The following is a 19,619-nucleotide window of genomic DNA, read 5'->3' on the forward strand; positions in this document are numbered from 1 at the left end:
GTATGCCCGCTACGTGTAATCCATGGGGTGGCGATGTTGGTGATAATTTATCCTTCGCGATGCCGGACTCTTGTTCGGTTTGCCGAGATGATGATCCGAAGAAGTTGAGCTCGGCTAAAGTGACGACATGTCTAGCGCAGGTCGGCAGCCGTGGAATAATATTGCCGGACTGGTTTGACACCAGCATGATGTTGAAGATCATATTCAAAAGATCTTAAAGTTAGTGGGATGTGTTCGGAAACAAAACACAATACCCCATACAAAACTTCCTTCAAAAGGGATGTCTGAAACCCCGTTCATAAAAAAGATGAACTCGGGTCGGATTCGTTTTCGCGGAGAAAACAGATCCGAAAAGTGATGCACTAATCGGAAGGTTCCCGGAGTTTGGACGGTCGGATCGAGCTGAAATTTTGAGTGGTGGTAGATATAGGAATTCCGCAGCCGATCAACGGTTGGATCTTCCAAAGGATGTCCGAGATAGAAGCTGGACATCACGCCCTAAACTCATCCAAATTCCCGTCCAGATTTGACAGGGCTCCGGTATATCGTTGATTGCCAAAGATTCCTCCATCGGAACTCGACAAAATTTTCCAGGGTTGTTATAGACTCAATTCCGCACAATTCCACCAAAGCGATCGTCAAAGCGATACTCGAGGAGGTAGTGGCGGTAGATACGAGTTCGCTGTCCAAAAAAACAGCACGGTCGCTTGAGGGCAATGTTGACGTTGAGCCCCCGAGCTCCATAGATGATTCCTCCGTGATTTTCTAGAGATCGGAGTTGATGTTTGATGAAGGCCCTCGTCCAAACATGGTGATCCGAACACGGGGCTTAATTCTTGGTCGAACCAAGGTGACCAGTCGAGCTGGTGACGAAGATGCCGAAGTCGCAGTTGATCTACAGGCGAGCCATCGATCCTTTTCTCGATCACACAACGGAACTCTCAATGAAAGCACCAATGTCAGTGTCAAAACCAGCGGATCTCGGGTAGGGGGTCCCGAACTATGCATCTAGGATCGATGGTAACAGGAGGCAGAGGACACGATGTTTACCCAGGTTCGGGCCCTCTTGATGGAGGTAATACCCTACGTCCTGCTTGATTGATATTGATGATATGAGTATTACAAGAGTTGAGCTACCACGAGATCGTAGAGGCTAAAACCCTAGAAGCTAGCCTATGGTATGATTGTTGTATATCATCTATCGACTAGCCTGGCCTCGGTTTATATAATGCACCAGAGGCCTAGGATAACAAGAGTCCTAGCCGAATACGCCGGTGGGGTGGAGTCCTTGTCTTGATCGTCAAGTCTTGTGGAATCTTCCTTGTATGCGGCAGCTGTCCGAACTGGCCCATGAGTATGTGGCCATGGGGGTCCTCGGCCCAATCTAATAGATCGGGAGACGACGTGGTGAGTACCCCCTAGTCCAGGACACCATCACTCAACAAGGCACTGTATGGCCTCAAACAAGCCCCTCGTGCTTGGTATGACACGCTCAAAGACTTCCTGAAGAGCAAAAGCTTCAAACCTGGATCCCACACTCTTCACGAAGACTGTTTGTGTGTCAAATATATGTGGATGACATTATCTTCGGCTGCACTAACCAGAAATACAGTGATGAGTTTGGATATATGATGCAAGAGCAATATCAGATGTCCATGATTGGTGAGCTGAAGTTCTTCCTTGGTCTTTAAATGCGGCAGCAATGCAACGACATCTTTATATCTCAAGAGAAATACCTCAAAGATTGCCTAAAGAAGTTAGGAATGCAAAACTGCAAAGGTTATACGACGCCAATGCCTACCAAGAGTCATCTGGATTCTGACGCCAATGGTAAAGTGTTCGATCAAAAGGTATACCGCTCCATGATTGGTTCTTTGCTTTATTTATGTGCATCTAGGCCAGATATCGTGCTTAGTGTTTGCATGTGTGCCTGATTCCAAGCGGCACCAAAGTAATCGCATCACTTAGCTGTGAAGCGAATTCTTCGATATTTGGCTTACACCCCAACACTAGGATTATGGTATCCAAATGGCTCAGAGTTTGATCTAGTTGGATTATCGGATGCTGATTATGCTGGTGACAAGGTGGATCGCAAGTCTACATCAGGCACATGTCACTTTCTGGGACGATCAATTGTATGTTGGTCTTTAAAGAAGCAGAACTGTGTATCTCTCTCCACTGCTGAATCTGAATACATTGCTGCTGGAAATTGCTGCGCTCAGCTTCTGTAGATGAAGCAAACACTCAAAGACTATGGCATTCATCTGAAGCAAGTGCCACTCTACTACGACAATGAAAGTGCCATCAAGATCGCCAACAACCCAGTTCAGCACTCGAAGACAAAGCACATTTAGATCCGTCATCACTTTCTTAGAGATCATGTGATGAAGGAAGACATTGATATCATTCACGTCGACACTGAAGAGCAACTGGCAGATATCTTCACAAAACCCTTAGATGAGAAAAGGTTTTGCAAGTTGCGGTGTGAGCTAAATATCTTGGAATCCTCAAATGTCCTGTGATCATGCACACATCCTAACGCTTATGCATGTTGATGTCTTAGATGTGCAACACACGAAGTAACGTATATCTTCAACTAATGAAGACTTACACTCTAAGTGTGAATACATTAACGCGGAATTTGACTTCGGAGCGCCACGATAATTGTGTGCCGTGTCTGGGTCTAATACTTCCTATACGGTGGGTAACGCCACCACCAAACTTTTGTTTGGAGTATTTTCTGTTGGCGTTGCATTTGCAAAGTCTTCGCATTTGGTTTGTCTTCAATATTAACACGGTTTCATGTTTATCTTCACTATATTGATTTGGTCTTATTCGGATATATTCATATGATTGCGTTCTATCCTCTACAACATTCACTTATAGCTATGTCTTCTCATTGAATCTTTTGAACTAAGTGAATGTGATCGGACCCTAACCTTTCTATGCTCCCGTATCAAATCTATCCATCCAAATCATATGCATTCTATTGAAACTGTCGAATGTCTTCGCTGCGTCCTTGTCAGCAGAAGATACAGAGACAATCATTAAATTTGTTTTAAATGCTCAATCCTTTTTGCCTGAAACCCAGAGAAGCGGGAACGACCACCCGACAATCCAGGCATACGTGGGAACGTGGAACAACCTCCAATAAGTTGCATGATCACCACATGTCCTTCAGATGTGAACCGCCAGGGGCACCTACGTAATAACGCTACGCCGTCCATGTCCTTATAAATACTCACCACACCCCAGTCATTATCTCTTCTTCCACTTCTCTTCCTCACACAAACCCTAGCGCCACCGCTAGCCCTCGACGACACCGGTGACGAAGCGCTTAGTTGCCGCGACCTCACTGACGTCGTCATCAGCCGGCCGTGGACATCGTCTTCTTCGCCGTTGCCGTAGGTGTCCTCCGTCGCCAAGTTAGGGCATGGAAGATCAAAATGCTCGGCCTCATCTCCTACTCTGTCTAGCAGTTCCTTGAGTGGTAAATAAAAACTCTTTTTATAGTCTTTTTGATCCAATAGATTCATCCTTTTCAACCACAAGTGGTTTCTGTTGCTACAAAGTTGGATCCATCCTGTTCTGCATCTCATAGCATGCCTAGTATGTTCACTTATGCTTCACAAAGTAGTTAGATTCCTCACTTGTACTTATTCATGGATTCTTACAAATCTGGAACCAACTCTCTACATATGAGCGAATGTCTTCGCACTATGAGGTCAATGTCTTCTAAACCGATTTATCTTCAAAATCTTCTAAGAATGCATATGACCTCTTCACCTTCCCTTGCATCTCTAATGCTGTCACAGGTACATGTCCATGGGAGAATTCCTTGCTTCTCATAGTCTGCATTCATTTGTAGAGTTCTTACAGCATCACATAAATTCTCCTGAAGCTAGTTCCTGTCTGACCAGTAGACGGAAGACTTTGACAGTGTTGAAGCCTTTCAGTCTAAACTTCATGGCAACAGAAAAATCAGTCAGGAAGGGCGGCAGACAGCACCGTGAAAACACTGCTAAGGACCTGCCATCGGATCTCTATGAGTTATACAAGTCAGATCCAGAAGAGACCTATGGAGAACGCGAGAACCGAATCCAATGGATTCAAAGACATTGGGCAAAGGAATGGTTCAAGTACAGGTTTGTCACCGATGAATATGCTGAAAAGAATATCATCAAGGGCCCTTGGGGAGATATTATATACAAAGGTCTTCAGCCCAAGTCGAAGTCCGAAGCTATTTCTCAAGGCTTCTACCCCTGCATGATTCGTGGACCTCAGCCTGCTAATGCCGACCCATCCTCTCTGTTATGGTGTCGTGAAGATAATCTCTTTAAGCGCAACTTCCAGTTTGCCAAAACTTCTGCCAAAAAGAACAAGAAGTCACTAGGGTTGGACTTCAACCCCGGTCCCTCTGCTCCTCGTGTCGATGGCACACGCGATGCTGAACCCAATCTTGTTGGGCCCTTCTACAACTTAGAAGGACTCATCACTCACATTCAGGTTCAAGGGGCAGCCGTGGATCACTCTGCAGATGACGCTGATTCTGACGAAGCGCCTGCACCACCGAAGCCTGTGAAGCAAAAGAAACCAAAGGCTTCAGAGCCCTCCTCTGCACCAAAGGTCTCATGGGAGAAACCTCTGGCCACTGCACCTCCTGAAACCAGTGTGCAGTCTGAAGATCTCTCTCGCATCTCCAAGTCGGACAAGTTGAAAAAGCCCATGCGACCAACTGGTCAAGCATTGACCCCTGCTGCTATTTTGAGAAACGAGAATGACACCATTGATCCGTCTAGCAACGACGATCTTGGTGACGATGCTCTTGAGAAATTGATAAAGAGCAAGCAAGAGGCGGAAATCTTCAATGATCTTCCCCTCTTTGATGTGGAGATTCTGTACAAGTTTATTGATGAGTGGTTTGACAGCCCAGATCTCAATTTTGATGATCTTCAGCTCCCAATTGGCCTCAGCGTCTCCTTCCACGGAGCCATTGCTCCTGAGCTGGCTCTTGCACAGAATATTGTTTAGCTGAAGCACAAGATTGATTATGAAAAGGCTCAGTTCAAGAAGCACATGGCCAAGCTCAATGTTGAAGACATTCAAAACTTCAAGGTCATGATGCATGAGCTCAAGGAGGCGTTCCACAAGAAACGTGAAGAAGCCAAAGGTTCTCGTGAGCGCATGAAGAATCTTGCTACCAAATGTGTTCAAGGCTACAATGAAGCCGAAAAGCGCAAGGCCTTGGGGCGACCAGGCATTGACCCCAGAATGGCTGCCAAGAAGAAGAAGAAGCCAGCTGTGGCCCAACCAGAAGCATCAAGGCAGGAAGAACCTCGCATTGTCTTTCCGGCCAGTATGACAGGCTCGAAGCCTAAGGTCCCCGCAGTGGCTTCGGAACTCAAGAAAACGAGGGCAGCTAAAGCCGAAGCTCGCAAGCGCAAGACCAAGCACACCACTAACGACGCTCTGCCAACCAAGAAAAGAAAGAGAAAGAAGAGAGATCAGGCTGCTTCCACAGAGCCCCTTGTCGTCGAACCAATTTCTGTTGCTCTTCCTGGGTCTGAACATCGTGAGCGCTAGTTGATCATTCATGAGTGTGCTTCCACAGAGGCTCGAGTTGTTGAAGACATTCCAGATGCTGACCCCACCACAGCCGAAGACATTGGTCAGCATGACAATGTTGAAGATGATGAAGTCCTTCCTCAGATCGAGCACAGTTTGGTATCATCGCTTGTTCTCACGAACAGTGAACTCATCAGCATTGGTCGTCCATTGACGCCAATTGCTCAGGATGACTCATGGGCTGATCACCCTCAAGAATCCCCTCGTGATGAAGCAACACCAGTTACTCCCCCAACCCAGGTCACCACTCTAGTGATTGACAATGAAGACCTTGAGACCCAACCAACTCCATCTCCACAGGCGTCGCCAGCGTTTCGCAGGCTTCGCAAAGGACCAAGGTCATAGGTCACACTGTCAAGTGTTCCAGAAGGAGAAGAGCGCCAATCCGTTTCACGCGAAGTCTTCCTTGAAGCCTCTCCTACTGCGAACATCCCTGAATCTGAGGCCAAAACGACTGAAGATATTCCGGCTGCATCAGTCGATGATCAAGAAGAAGAAGAACCAAGAGATGAAGAAAGAATTGGTACACCCCCGTCCAACCCTGAAATTGTTCTCGAGGAGAACGTGCCTGACCCTCCAGCTCCTGAAGTGGAGGTTACCAATACTGAGGCGGCCACCAACATCAACACTGAAGCCAGTGACATTTTCATGGCTGAAGCTAATGTGGTGCCTGAAGATAATGTGGTGCCAGATGTCACTGCACCTGAAGCTAATGCTGCACTTGATGCAAATCTGTAGCTTGAATTCAATGCATCTGCTCTTGTACCACCTCCCAGGCCACACACCATCGAGCAAGCATATGATCGTGGACAGCTTGTTACCATCCGCTGGCCAATTCTGGTTCCCCCACCTGCTCTCGGACCTCAATTTGACTATCATGTGGAGCACAGGCCTCAGGTCCAAAAGCCAAAGCCAAGGCTACCATGGTTTCCAGGTACTGCAATGTCACCAGGATCGTTCAATCTGAATGGATTCAAGGCACACAACACATTCTTTGATAGTGACAAGAACCCCTACACAAGGCCAAGAATCTCCTCGGATTGATTCTGGAGTTATCAGCAACGCAGCTACTATTCTTGCATCTTATACAATCAGGGCCGCATTTTCCCTCACATGTGTCTAGACTGCGAAGCTATTGCTGGATTGCCTTGCCTAGAAGAAGCTCTTGACTGCTTCCGTGATGCGGGTCTGCTCAACCTTGTGACTGCCAAGGAACACTGGAATGAAGAACTTCTGCTTCAATTCTATGCTAGCCTCCACATTCGTGGATACAACAGGGATTCGAAGACTTGGATCCTTGAGTGGATGACGGGCGATGTCCATCATGAAGCTAAAGCCCAAGACATCATTGAGCTTACAGCCCTGCCCACTCCTGGCGAATATTATGAACCAGGTTGTCAGCAACACCAGAATGCTTTGGAGAGTATTTTCCAGAAGCCAGAGCCTAACATGAGCCAAATGCTGAGCATGATGAAGCCTCTGCCACGCGACGCTGAATACCCAACAGAATTCTTTGTCGAAGACCTACAGTATCTGTCCCGCACCATCTATCATATCATCAGGAAAACTCTATGGCCTATCAAAGGACATTCATCTAAAGTGAAGCTTGAAGGAGCAATGAATACTTTGGTTTTCTATATCTTCAATGGCATCAGCTTCAATGCTCAAGACTTCTTCATCAGGCAGTTGGCTGCATCTGGCTCAGACATCTTTGGTCTGAAGTTCTATGCTCCATGGGTAATGCGTCTTATCAAGCTTCACTCTGCCTTTAAATATCAACCGTCTGCGTGCAATCGTCTCGTATTCTTGCCAGAGGTTGATCTGTCTGTTAAAGCTATTTACCCAGAGCCTGCAAAGGAGCTAGTTTATCTTCACAATGTTGATCGGCAAAGCTTCACCCAGCCCATTGAAGGAGTTCAGGCCATCTCTCATGTTTATCCCTTGGCTGGCAACACACGTGCCCCTCGCACTCAAACTGAAGCAACTACGAGCACCATTGCCCAAAGGCCTCAGAAGCGGTCTTGTGTTCTCAATGACCGAGAGCTTCTCATCGCTCTACATCAAAAACAGGATAAGCATCATGACTGGCTCAAGCGTCAGATGCAAAGCCTCTTGGTGGACGTCAATCGCATTCGTAATCTTGCCACCAAGAATGCCTTTGTTACACATGAAACCTGTCGGAGGTCTTGGAAGAGCTTGACATTACTCAGTGCTGAAGCTGATCTGCAAGACGATGGCTTCACAGAAAGATTCAAGTTTGACTCAACTCCTCCAAGGAATGCTCACTTGCGTCGGACTCCCTCACTTGAAGACTCTGACTATTCCTCCTCAGCTGCAACAGTGAATGCCAGAGTCATAGATGATCAAGATGATGCTACTTCATCTCCTCCAACTTCAGCGTGTGTCGACACTGCACCAAGTTCTTCCTCACCACCGAACCTCAACGACGACCCTGCTGCTTCACCTACTCCTCATGGGAACGAGTAGAAGCTCTATGTCTTCAAACCTTTTTGGTCATTACTGACAAAAGGGGGAGAAGCATATGAGTTGATAGTCTTCAAGCGGGTCCATATGGGTGGTTTCTTTACCATTGCTACATTTGCCAAGTGCTTACAACTCTCGCTTTTGAAACATTTGGTTCGTTTTGAGTTGTAACACTTAAACTTGATGGTCATCTGCTACCTTTTTGGACACTATGTGATGCGATGATAAATTCCGCATGTGCGACGATAAATTCCGCACGAAGTCATTTTGTAGACGTCCATTTTTCATTATGCATGTCATTATCTTCGTTATATCCTTACATGCATGATGAATTGTCTTCATAAGTAGAAGAGGAGATCCGCAAGTACAACCTGCCATGTGCATTTGCATTCAAAAGAAAAATACTTATATGCACATCTTTAGGGGGAGCCTTCCTACTACTTACGAAGACAATATTTAAATCCTTTGCAATTTCACATACTTTTATCCCCGTTGAAAACTTCAACCAGTTTTTCATCAATCACCAAAAAGGGGGAGATTGTAAGTGCATCTAGTGCCACCCCTAGTTGGTTTTGGAGTATTGATGACAAACCTAGTTGAGGGACTAATGTGTTTGTGAGAATTGCAGGATAACACGGGTAGTAGTCCCTCAATGATTCGGTTTTCCTACCGGAGATGACCCCTAAAAATGTATGAAGACAATGAAGACAAAGGTGGTATGTGAAGATATTCACATGGAAGACTATGACAAGAGAAGGCATTGAGTGAAGACTATGGAGCGTGAAGACTTAGTTGTTTCGCTGTTTCCTTTTCTTCTTTGTTGAGTCATAGGAACCACCATACTGTTAAGTGGGGTCCCAGTGAAAAAAGTCAGAGTGACTAAAGTGATGCTTAACCAAAATCCTATGTCTTTGAACAAAGATAATGAGAGCAAATCTTATCCAGAGCTGGATGAGTCAGCCTTACTTGTAGCCCAAGTAAAGTTGCCGCGTGTGTTTGAAACCGTTGGAACACGTGTCAGTTCCTTAGTGACCCAGGGTCATTTCGGACAAATCAGGTCGGGTTGCCTAGTGGCTATAAATAGCCCACCCCCTACACCATAAATTGGTTGGCTGCTCAGAGTTAGTGCACGACTTTTGTCGTTTGAGAGCAACCCACCTCGAAGCCTTTGAGAGAGAAATCCTTGCAAGGACAAAGCCCTAAACACCCAGAGCCAAAGAGTGTTAGGCATCATTGAAGTCTTCCTGTCTATGTGATCTGAAGACTTGTTACACTTGAGGACTGTGAATCCTCCAGCCGGTTAGGCGTCGCGTTCTGAGCATCCAAGAGTCATTGTGGATCGCCGGTGAACGAAGTCTATGAAGGTTTGGAAGTCTCCCTTGAAGACTTACCAGAGTGATTGGGCGAGGACTGGGTGTCCTTAGCTCAAGAGGGATAAGATGAAGACACGGTCTTCTGAGTTAAATCTCAACCTCCCTAACCAGACGTACAGTTGTCACAACAACTGGAACTGGTCCAACAAATCATTGTCTTCAACGAGTAACTGGTTCTATCCTTCCAATCTCTTTATTCATAGTTGGTCCTTGTGAAGTCATTGCCTGTTTGCATTATCTGTTTGTCTTTCACTGTGTGACTGCTTATTCTGATTGGCTTTATACTGTCTTCCATCCCGATCCATACTGCCTAGATGCTATTAGTCTTTGTGCTTTCACTTCATTGAATACTTGACTATGGCTTGCCTAGTGTAGTATACCTTCCGCTGCATGTTAATAGGTTCATTCCTACCGATTGTCTTTGAAACTTCCATGTTTTGAAGACTTTCATAAAAATTGCCTATTCACCCCCCCTCTAGTCGATCACTAGCACTTTCAGTACCGAGCTTTTGTGTTGCCATCTTCGTAATTGGGGTACAACCCTTTTTTGTGATCCTCTAACATGCGATCGAACTTCATCTTCTCCTTTTTACTTTCGCATTATGTCCTTGCATCAACAATGACCCGGCGGAGATCATCATCGGGCACATCGTCTGGTTTCTCTTGATCTTTAGCTTCCCCTGTTGCAGCATCACCGTATTCAGGGGGGCACATAGTTGTCATCATCCTCTTTTTCTTCGCTGTCTTCCATTATAACCCCTATTTCTCCGTGCTTGGTCCAAACATTGTAGTGTGGCATGAAACCGTTATAAAGCCGGTGGGTGTGAAGAATTTTTCGGTAAGAGTAAAACTTTGTATTCCCACATATAGGGCATGGACAGCACATAAAACCATTCTACTTGTTTGCCTCAGCCACTTTGAGAAAATTATGCACGCCCTTAATGTACTCGGAGGTGTGTTTGTCACCGTACATCTATTGTTGGTTCATCTGCATGCATTATATATAATTAAGTGTGTCAAAAACCATTACAGAACATCATGAATAAATAAGTGACCAAATTAATAGAAGTTCATCATCACATTAAAACCAAAGTATATACATAGTTCTCATTGAACAACATATAGCTCTCTAGAGCGTCTAATTAAACCATACATTAAAAGTAAACCATTTCAATGCAACAAAAAACGCGATCATAATCGCAACCAAGGTAACAATGGATCCAACGGCATAATGATACCAAGCCTCGGTATGAATGACATATTTTCTAATTTTTCTAATCTTCAACCGCATTGCATCCATCTTGATCTTGTGATCATCGACGACATCCGCAACATGCAACTCTAATATCATCTTCTCCTCCTTGAATTTTTTTATTTTTTCCTTCAAGTAATTGTTTTCTTCTTCAACTAAATTTAACCTCTCGACAATAGGGTCGGTTGAAATTTCTGGTTCACATACCTCCTATATAAATAAAATCTATGTCACATTGGTCGGCATAATTGTCATAAACAATAAATGAACCAAATAGTTATAAAAGATAATATATACCGCATGCGAATCATAGACAGGTCGAGGGCCGACAGGGGCGGATACTAAAATCATCGCACTATATAATAACAAGCAATAATAAAAGTAAGAAAATTAGACAAGTATCTATCTAATCATACAAGTAAATTTTTTTTTCTTTTAGAAAAAAGATAAGAACAAGAGGCTCACCACGGTGGTGCCGGCGACGAGATCGGCGCGGGCGATCGACGGTGGTGAAGACGGGGACGGGACGTGATGGACCGCTAAACCTAGACAAATCTTGAGGAAAATGGAGTTTGGAGGTCGAGTTCGGAGAGGAGAAAGCTTAAGTAGTGTGGCTCGGGCATTTCATCGAACACCTCATGTGCATAGTAGGTGAGCTAGAGCACCACAAAGCCCTCCCCTCGCCGGCCAGAAAAAAACAAAGCAGTGGAGTGCTCTGCTCGCAAGCGAAGGGTATATATAGACACCTCATTCATCCCGGTTCAAGACCAATGGATGTGGACCAGGAGCGAGACCCATTGGTCCCGGTTCGTCTGACACGAACCGGGACCAATGGCCCACGAGGCCCGGCCGGCCCCCTGGGCTCACGAACCGGGACGTATGCCCCATGGGTCCCGGTTCGTGACTGAATCGGGACTAATGGGCTGGCAGGCCTGAACCAAAGCCCTTTTTTCTACTAGTGACACCCTATGGAAGCACTCCGAAGCTTGTGTAACTTCCGCTGTAACAGACGTACAGTTCTAGTCATACATCTGAACTCGCATGACCTCCACGTCTCAAGAGTGCGTTGAAGGGCCCCAAGAGAATCCATGATTCCTTGTAGGTCATGGGGGCGCTATTGCTGCCACGTTGCCGTAACTAGCTGGCCGTACTCCAAATGAGTTTGCCACATGTTTTCATAACGGAACTGTTTTGCTCGACATGTCCCTTGCTTGTGTGAGTGCTCTTTAAGTTCAGCAATTACAAAGCATGATCGGATTCCACCGCACAAACATGACACACTCAGATATTATCATAGTTCTAACAGAAAGCTTCATTTGTGAAAGCACGGCCCAGGCGAGCTTTCACATCAGAAGAGCCCTATTGCCTGTTATCCCATGTGAAAGGCAACCCTGTCCATCCCAGATCTTGGAAGGAAATGTCGTCAATGACCTGCTGCCTAAAAGCTTGCATCTGCCATTCTGGCCTCGGCGACCGGCTGAAGTGCTCATCGCCATATAGTCTCATTATAGTCTCCCATACTCAACCAAGCTGAGTGCAGCAATGCAAACAATGTCTGGAGAAAACGCCGACTGTGGTGACGATTTTCCACTCTGGGGCACCGTAAAACCCTCACTGATCAAGTACAAATAAAAACACGTTTTTTTCTGTTTAATTATTTTGCCCATTTTATCAGAAAATGCTGAGACTTTGGCTTGCCGATGCTTGCTAATCTTCTTTATATTTTTGGGCCTCCAACACGGAACTGGATCCTCTACATTAAGAAGAAAAGTTAGAGAAGGTACAATCCCTTAACTTTTCTTTTTGCAATCCATATGACTAAGGCTAAAATGATTTAAATTAATATGCAAATAACAATAGTAAGTAATCCGCTAAACGTCTCTAACATTCCTTCTTCATTTTACAGTAGGATTACACTGTAGCACTGTGACTTTGTTTCTCTAAGTTAGAGGATCCGACTCCCTCCAACAGACCTGTAAACTTATCCAAGAGCGCCTACATTTTGTCTGATAAGTAAAGGCCATTGGTTGCTTTGTCAAATATAAGAGATACAGAATTGCCCTGCTTCATTATATTCGTTTTTTCATCGGACATGTGGTGCAGGATGGTCACTGAACAGTTCTGTATAATTTTTGCGTGTAGTAATGTCAAACCGATGATGGATGGGCAGTTTGGTCTCCTAGTGTGGATGTGCTACCGTTTCCACCTAAGATACCTGAATGTTAGTGCTACGTAATCTCTTAAAATGGTTGTGCTACCAGTTCCTTTCAGCTCTATGGTTCAGTGTAACGTTCCTTGGCAAATCTTTAGTTAAGTTCACGTGCCTGGTGACAGGGGCGGACCCAGGAAGAAAATTGAGAGGGGGCAATAATGTATGGCCGTATTCATGAATTAACAAGGCAATCGTCCATATAAACTAGAACCTAGGCACACTCACTTTATTCTCCATGAGAAAACCAAATTCATTGCAAAGTGAAAGGAAAAACTATCAATTTGAAACAAAATGACTTACATCAGTATGTCAATATCGTGTCCCGAAGTTGCAAAAGAGAACATTGACACTTTGTCTAACAATCTAATCTACAACATGCAAGAAAAAAATCATTACCAAACGGAGGGAGAATGAAAATATTGAAGGATGCCTTTAAACAAACGAAAAGAGCTTTTAGCACATTATCTTTTGCTTCGTCCCATGCCGTCTTTTCACCTCATGAAAACGTTTAACCATCACTTCATTTTGAAATTTTCCTAGCAATCCTTTTTCCACAAAGCAAATACGACAATGGTACATACAAATTGGCTCTAAAATGTTGGTTGAATTTCCAAATTGTCCTTGGCTTAAACTTTTTAGGACTAGGCTGATCTCCTCATGTTGATTGGGATTGGAATATGCAATCTTCTTCGTTTTAGATGGATATACAAAGGAGTCTTGTTCAAATCAACTAGTTCTGGCATCTTTGAGTTTTTCTTACTCTCCGTTAGCTTCTCAACAACTTGATGTGCCAAAAAGCAATGCTTTAAATGAACTGTTAAGGCTTCAAACATGATTGGGATTGGAATATGCAATCTTCTTCGTTTTAGTTGGATATACAAAGACTCCATTTTTGGCACATCAAGATGCCAGAACTAGTTGATTTGAACATGACTCCTTTGTATATCCATCTAAAACGAAGAAGATTGCATATTCCAATCCCAATCAACATGAGGAGATCAGCCTAGTCATGTTTGAAGCCTTGACAGTTCATTTAAAGCATTGCTTTTTGGCACATCAAGTTGTTGAGAAGCTAACGGAGAGTAAAAAAAACTCACCAAGATGCCAGAACTAGTTGATTTGAACAAGACTCCTTTGTATATCCATCTAAAACGAAGAAGATTGCATATTCCAATCCCAATCAACATGAGGAGATCAGCCTAGTCCTAAAAAGTTTAAGCCAAGGACAATTTGGAACATCAACCAACATTTTAGAGTCAATTGGTATGAACCATTGTCGTATTTGCTTTGTAGAAAAAGGATTGCTAGAAAAATTTCAAAATGAAGTGATGGTTAAACGTTTTCATGAGGTGAAAAGACGGCATGGGACGAAGCAAAAGGTAATGTGCTAAAAGCTCTTTTCGTTTGTTTAAAGGCGTCCTTCGATATTTTCATTCTCTCTTCGTTTGATAATGATTTTTTTACATGTTGTAAATTAGATTGTTAGACAAAGTGTCAATGTTCTCTTTTGCAACTTTGAGACACGATAGTGACATACTGATGTAAGTCATTTTGTTTCAAATTGATAGTTTTTCCTTTCACTTTGCAATGAATTTGGTTTTCTCATGGAGAATGAAGTGAGTGTGCCTAGGTTCTAGTTTATATGGACGATTGCTTTGTTAATTCATGAATACGGCCATACATTATTACCCCCTCTCAATTTTCTTCCTGAGTCCGCCCCTGAGTGGATGTGCCATCAAACAACACATGATTCAATGGGGAGATAAACAAGGTTATCAATGCATGATTCAACGGAGAGACAACCAAATTATCAAGCAATACTTGATTCGGCAGGCAGGCTTTGGATGGCGAGGGTTACGTCGTTGCTCCTCTAACCTCGGGGAGGAGAGAGCGCTGAGATGGTGTTGCTTGGAGTAGGCGACGTGAGACCGGCACATCGCGGATCAAGAGTACCCACAGATCGTGGCCACCAGGCACCAGCCATGGAGCCTGGGCTGTCCAGACCGGATGAAGGACGGAGCCGTGGTGCTAGACGAAGACCATGTGACTGTGCGACGGCGAGGGAAAGTGCGGCACGGAGGAAGGGGATGGAGGAGGTGGCCAGTGACCATGGCGACGAGGTGAGGAAGAGGAATGAGAGCAAGGGAGTCCGAACTGTCCGATAGTTCTAACACTAAAATTCAAATCAAACATAGATGCACATCGGTTCAGATAGCTCTAAAACTAAAAGTGAAAAACTGAATAAAGTGCATGCATCGGTGGACATGGACTTGAAGAAACACACGCGGACAAATCTCCAAAACATGGTCCTGCAGCTCGCGGTCAGCCTCTACTCGGCCAACCAGAGGAAGGAACGAGGCGAGCGGGAGAAGCACGTGGTGGAGTAGCCCGTAAGAGCATCTCCCGCCGCGCCCCCAACAGATCCTTCTTAGATGTTTTTGTCGCGCCGGTGCTGAAAAAACGGCTCAGTGTTCCCAGAAGCCTATTTTTCGTCGGCTCGGGCCGAAACTGGTGCCGGCAGACTCAGGCCAAACCCGGCACCCTGGGGCGCCGCCAGAAATGAAAAGGGCAGGTGGGTACGCTCTGTCGGCAAGTCGAGCGCCTCTTCCCGCCGTTCCTTCCTACTTTTCCCCCACTTTTCTCCTATTCTCTCCATTCCTCCAGCTTCTCCCTCCCGCTCGCCTCCCAGCCGGCCGCCATGCCACCGAAAAAGTACGTTGCCCCCCGCGCCGCGGCAATCGCGGCCGCCTCCGTCGCCCAGCCGAAGTAGAGGAAGCCGAGGGCGCCGCCATCCAAGACACCGGGCATGACAAACGCCGAGTGGAGGGCGAAAGTTCAGCAACGGGAGGCTGTCACTGCCGACTGGCGGAACAGGGCGATCGCCAAGAAGGCCTGTGACACCGCGGCGCGGGCGGCTGCGGCTTCGGCGGACCAAGCCGAGGCCGAGGCGACTCACGCGGGGATGATGAATCCACCCGGCAGCCACGCCCAGTACGCACCATGGGGCCAGCAAGGCGTCGGCTCTCCGTCGCCACATCCATGAGGATGTGCGCCCTCGCCGGGCTACACCGACGGGGACGCGCACGGTGGGTTCAACCCCAACGTCACCTTTCCTCATGGACACCCGGCCCAGCGCACGCTCTCGCCCGCCTTCGCCGGCGTGCAATACCCTCCATACAACTACTCGCCGCCCGCCTACGCGTCCTCCCGGACGCCCGCTCTCCACCATGGTGCGCTGCCCTTCTCGCACCTCGGCGACACCGACGAGACCGAGGCCGACATGGACGACATCATCGCGACAGGCTCGGCCGCGGCCGCCGCGTCTCCTGGATTCGTGACCCCGGACAACACGGTGGATCTCAGCGGCGGCATGGACGGCGAGCTCGGCTACGTCTACGACGAGGAGGAGCAAGAGGAGGAGCCGGCGACTGTTCCAACGAGGAGGCGCAAGAAGAAGAAGCGGGTGGCCAGGTCCGGCGAGCCGCGCATCAAGTGGGCGTCCAAGAAGGAGGAATGCCTCGCCGAAGCATGGAAAGTCGTCTGCCTCGACCCGACCATCGGCACAAACCAGAGCATCGAGACGTACTGGTAGCGCATCAAGGCCGAGTTCGACGAGCGCAAACTCGTCGATCCCTACTTCAAAGGCGTCTACATGCAGCGCGGGGCGAAGGCGATGGCGAACCATTGGGGGCGTATCCAGGGTACGTGCAACAAATGGCATGAGATCGTCGAGGAGGTCGTGGCTCGCCAAGAGAGCGGCGCCAGCGTTGAGGATCATGTATGGCACGTCGGTCTCCCGCCTCTCTTCGCCGTGTGCACCCGCCAACTGTTTGTTCCTCCGCGCAGTTGCTGCGCATGTTCGCCTTGTATCGGCAAGGCAACAACAACACCGAATTCAAGTACCTCCATGTCTACAAGCGCATTGACATGTGTGAGAAGTGGGCGGAAGTCCGGCACACCCTCGACAAGGCCAAGGAAACCTACAAGCCGGACGTGCCGACTCCGGACGTGTCAGAAGGGCGGCCGGACGGCAACAAATGTGCCAAGAAGGGGAAACACGCCGACGCACCCACCGCTCGTGTGCAGGAGTCCATCGAGCACTGCCTCACCGACGCGCAGGCCCGGGCCGCCCTTCGTGAAGAGAAAACCGAGGCGCAGTGGTCGGCGTTGATGTCGAGCAGCGCCGTCAAGCTCGACCTACTCCGGACCAACGTTGCCGCGAAGAAGAGAAACACCGACCTGGCTTTCCTCCTGGGCGGGGAGGACATGCTCCAGAGCAACGACGAGGCGGTCAAGGCGTGGTACTTGGCGGAGCGTGGCCTCATCCTGAACCAACTTCCCTCAACGACGCCGCCCACGCCGACGCCGCCGCCAAGCCCGAGCGATGATGCCGCCGAGACTCCCCACATCATAGAAGCCACGCCGATGCCGCCAAGCCCGCGCACACCGACTCCGCCGACGCCGGAGGCCGGCCTCGTCGTCTGATGCGCAAGCGTGTCCTTTCTGCTTTTTGTACGCCAGACTTTTCATTCGATCGTCGAACTTGTGGCCGCTTGATCGCCGGATTTGTGGCGTCTATTTTGTGAGCGAGAATGACTACATTTGAATTTGCCGCGGCTAAGGGGCGTCGCTCGGGGGGCGTGACATGGAGGTAGGTCGCCCCCAGGGGCCAATCTAGCATCAGTTCACCCCCAGGCCATTCTTTTTTGGCGCCCGGGGGGGGGGGGGGGCAACGGCTGGAGATGCTCTAAAGGAGCAGCCCATGGCTTAGCGGAAGAGATTCGCAGAGAGAGAGAGAGAGAGAGAGAGAGAGAGAGAGGGAGGGAGGGAGGGAGGGAGGGAGGGAGGGAGGGAGGGAGGGAGAGAGAGAGAGAGAGAGAGAGAGAGAGAGAGCGCATGTTTTCGATGTTGTCCTAGCCGTTGGGTTGGCGCAGTCCACGGTTGAGAGGAGGAGCCCGGAAATCTTGCGCACGACCACCTCTCGTCGGAGGCTTGGAGGAGGAGACGGGGTGAGAGGACGAGAGGCAAAAGAATCTTTTCAGCATCACCGTGAGCGAGCAATGGGACAAAAAGAAAACAGTGGCAGGCACGGTAGAGAAAAAAATCATGCCATGAAAAGGTTCCCCGGCTACGACTCGGTTCTGGGATGGTCCATGGGCTTCAATGTCAGCGCGTGGTCCCTCTGTCAAAAGTCTCGCCTACTGCAGAAAAGGCACAGGGATCGCGACATTTCCTAAACGGAGCATGTAGCGCCCGTTTTAGGCTTACTGGTACACGGCGCACACCCCTTTCACTCCGCTGGGCCGGCCCATCTCCTTTTTCCTAAGCACCAGCAACATCCCTGTCAAGCAAAGCATCGCTAACCATCACGCTAACTCGCTCATATGTGAACTAGCATCTTTTTCCTCTATTTCTTATCTATTCATTCCTCTTTTCCATTTTCCTTTTTTCGTTTTTGTTTTCTGTTTTTCCTTTTTTTTTGGTTCTTCCTAGTTTGATGTTTTTTTCTTGAAATTCGTGATTTTTTTCTTAAAAATCAATGACTTTTTTCAAATTTGATGAACTCTTTTCCAAATTCGATGAACTTTTTTCAAACTGGATGAACTTTTTTCCAAATCCGATAAACTTTTTTCAAATTCGATGAACTCTTTTTCCAATTTCGATGAACTTTTTTCAAATCCGATGACCTTCTTCCAAATCCGATAAACATTTTTCAAATTTGAAGAACTCTTTTTCAAATCTGATGAACTTTTTTTCCAAATTCGATGAACTTTTTTCAAATTTGATGAACTTTTCTTGAAATTTTATTAACTTTTTTTTTTCAATTTGGATGAACATTTTTCAAATTCGATTAACTCTTTTTCAAATTCGTTGAACTATTTTTCAAGTTTGATGAACATTAAATGAATATGCATTAATTTTTTTATTTTGATGAACGTTTTTCAAAACCAATAAAAGTTTTTTTCAAATTTGATGAACCTTTTTTGAAAACCAATGAACTTTTTCAGGTTTGTGTAATTTTCCTCCAAAATGAAGAACAATTTTCAAAATCTATGAACTATTTCAATGTCACGATCTTTTTCCAAAAAAATCTATGAAATAGCACGGCGACATTATTTATTATGCCTTTGCCGCTGTTACTAATCACTACTTACATGATAGATTGAGTGGCTAGCGGACTCGTACCTAAATTGGAAGGTTGTGTGTTCGAGACCAGGAGATGTCTTTTTCCAAAAAAAATCGTGAGCTGTTGTGTACGCTGCTGAGCGCGATTCGTGGGCCGGCCCAACTGGGCGCCGTAGCGAGCGCCAGGGAAAGGTTCGGGCGCCTGAAGCGCCCGATAGGAGCTCCCAGGGATAATAGGGTTGACGCGCGCTGATAATAAACAAGAAAAAGGCCTTCTACTTTTCATCCTTCGGCCCACGCACGGATCACAGAGCAGGCATGTGTGGTTGCGATAGTTCTGACCAGAGTCTGTTCGGATATCCACAATTTCGCCTATATATATATTTGGAGATTTCTTATTATTACATGCATTTATCTCAGGATACAAATTGTGTGTGTGTGTGTAAATTAAAGAATATGGTTGTCTTCGATATTACAGCATGTATTAATTTGTCAAGATTATCTATACAAAATTCACATCTATAAGATACAAATCTATCGCTAGTTG

The sequence above is a fragment of the Triticum aestivum genome, chromosome 1A (assembly GCF_018294505.1).
Source record: "Triticum aestivum cultivar Chinese Spring chromosome 1A, IWGSC CS RefSeq v2.1, whole genome shotgun sequence".
Lineage (NCBI taxonomy): Eukaryota > Viridiplantae > Streptophyta > Magnoliopsida > Poales > Poaceae > Triticum > Triticum aestivum.